Source organism: Gadus macrocephalus, chromosome 15 (genome assembly GCF_031168955.1).
Source record: "Gadus macrocephalus chromosome 15, ASM3116895v1".
Classification (NCBI taxonomy): Eukaryota; Metazoa; Chordata; class Actinopteri; order Gadiformes; family Gadidae; genus Gadus; species Gadus macrocephalus.
Window position 1 is genome coordinate 5,626,310 of NC_082396.1, and position 2,868 is coordinate 5,629,177.

Sequence of the window (2,868 nt, forward strand, 5' to 3'; positions counted from 1 at the left end):
GGGTGTGGACGTGTGTGTGACTGCAATTTGACAACTATTTAAAAAAACTATTGCAGTAATCCAACCACGGTTGTTTATAGCAAAGGATTGAAAGCTGGCACTCAACAAAATCAATACATTTTTTATTACGTCCTGTTATTGTACCCAAACAACAAGTTTGTAAAAAATGTTTTTTTTCAAAATCGCATAATGGATGCTGTGTTCTCATTTTAAAAATCGAAAGGTGAGAAGGAAAGAAATCCCACACGGAACACAGCTGTATGTGCACAGCAAATGCCAAAGTGTTAAAATCCCAGAGTATTCATGACCAGAGTAGATTTTATACACTTTGGTGTTGAATAGGCACTAAGTACATTTTTTGGGGTGTACCAGAAACACTCTTGGGTGTTGTCTCTAAGTTAATGCTGGTGTAGAGTAATTTAAGTGTTTATTTTAGGATGATGGACTCCCTGAGTGTCCAACGGTTGATTGACGGCCGCACGTCGGCTTAGGTTTCGATTCGTCATTGGCTCGCTGCGCCTCCTCATTGGTTGAATCTAGAGACATGTGACCGTTTGTCCTCTTCCACACTACGCGGCAAACTGTTTCGGCAGAGACGGTTGACTAGAGAGGATCGAATCAATATCGCCAAGGGATTGCTCAGAGTGAGCGAAGACATTTTTGAACTTCACGGGAATGTAAACAGGTAAGAAAAGTACCAAGTGAATAATGCACAGGGTTTCTGTTTCATAGTTAGTTGTGCGTGTGTCCTTCATATAGGTCAGCAATTGTATTCATAATGGGTCTTCAGAAGGTATTAAAGTCTTAAATGTAACTTGTTCAAACCTGCAGAAACCCTGAATGCAGAATATTCAGCATTTCTTCGTCTTTTAGATCTGATAACCAACTTATAAATGCTAACGATTTTAGCTAACGTCAAACTTAATGGCCAATGCTAATGAGGCACATGTCTTCAATTTAGCTAACGCCTCGTTACCATTTTTAGCTAATGCTAACGAGGCACGTGGCTTTAATTTAGTGGGAGCGTGTCTATGTTCCCCGGGTCCTATGTTCCCCGGGTCCTATGTTCCCCGGGTCCTATGTTCCCCGGGTCCTATGTTCCCCTCTTTGTATGAGACTGGGGAACATGGGACCCTTTAAAAAAAAAAAAAAAAAAAAGGGTCCTATGATAATAACCTGTTTGTATTTGGCCACCTTTTTAGATGCTGACTATTTATTGACAAGAACTTTTTGAACCTTTTATGTTGTGTCACGTGCTTTCATCAGGTGTATTTCATGCTCAAAGTATGTGCTCTCCCTTTTCAGGTTGGGATAGTGACATGGCCTCACTTCTCCTGCTGGTCTACCTCCTGCCACCACCTCCAAGTGGAAAGAAGGGAGCTGTCAAAATCAGTATCCGGGAAGCTGTGGATCGTGTAGTGAAGTTTCACAGGGTAATTGTATCCTGATAATTTTTATTTTAAAAGGTATTTTTAAAGGTCCCATGGCATGCCGCCAGAGCTTGTGTGTTGCTGATGGATGTCACAATCTCTGTGTTTGTCAATCTACTTATCGAGTCTTGAAAACAATGGCGTCGACGGGTGATCTACTGATGGTATTGTGTGTATAAAATGTACTTTTTAATAAACAATCTACACTTACAAAGTTCTCATTGCCTCGTTTTATATGTTAATACCCTTATTGAACTACCAAAGAAGTGTCGGGCTACTTCTAGCCTTTTAAATGGTTTAAAATAGCAATTTAGTTTTTACCATAACCACTGCCCCCATTGTTTCAATTTTATAGCGTTTTGATAGAATCGGCTAAAAACAGCCAACTGAAGAAAGCGTCTATATGCGTTTTTTTGTGCTCCAAAACGAACGTTTCAACTCATTATCATACAAAACATATCCCAATTCCGTTTTACACCGGAATTCCCCTTTAATTGGTTGACAGGGACACATTTATTTATTTTCAAGTTTGTTACATCATATAAATGTAAAACTAAATATGGTTCTTGATGTAAAATAAAGTTTAACTATAATGTTAACTATATTATATATGTATGCACTGTAACAACAGCAGCATCAATAAAAATATAATGTTTTCAAGAATCTAATGTGTAGACTATTCATTCATGAAGTGTTGATAATTCACCTCAAAGGTGTTGGCTGTACACCAGTCAGAGTACATTCTCACTCTAGAAGTATTAAATAATCAGCTCTGCGAAGTGCTACAAAGCACTGACTTGGAGTACATATTTTCTCTCTCTGGGGTTCTAGGTTTACACTGCAGGTGTAAGGAAGCACTGAATGAGTGCCCAAAAGTACCACTAATAGAGTACATTTGCGCTCTCAAAGTGTTCAAATGTAACTCTAAATTTGGAGTACATATTTTGCTCTTCTAACAGTGTTCAGTGAACACTGAACTCTTGGACCTATATATACCCAAAAATGAGTGTTAAATGTACACCCATAGAGTACAATGTACACTGTGATTTTTGCTGTGTGTTCATCAAGTTGATGAACACATCAACTTGAAGAGGTTAGGTTAGGCATGGATGCCGATGAACACCCTGCGACCATCCACAACCAGCCACTAGTTGTCATATATAGGTTTATGTTTTCTAGGAAATTAAAGTGATGCTTTGATCTATCACTTAATGGACTTTACACTCTATTTAACGGTTGAGTGTGTTTTATTATTATTTTATTCTGTTGTAGTGTTATACTATACTGATATGTAAAGAAACATCAAATGGTTTTACAACCTATCCTAGTTTTGAGACAAGGTCGGGGAAGAGAGGTTTAGAATAAGACAAATATGTCGAGGGAAGAAAGATACCGTCGATGTTGTTTCATTTAATGATAGAGAAATCCTGACACCTAT

The 2,868-nt window shown here is 38.2% G+C and overlaps 1 long non-coding RNA gene across 1 annotated transcript; it reads left to right on the plus strand.

Annotated features, from left to right (window-relative positions):
* Positions 1 to 253: 253 nt before the first annotated feature.
* Positions 254 to 1,451, plus strand: LOC132473421 (uncharacterized). Its single transcript, XR_009529372.1, has 2 exons — positions 254 to 685; positions 1,306 to 1,451. It is a non-coding gene; the product is annotated as an uncharacterized LOC132473421 (long non-coding RNA).
* The last annotated feature ends 1,417 nt before the right edge of the window (positions 1,452 to 2,868 follow it).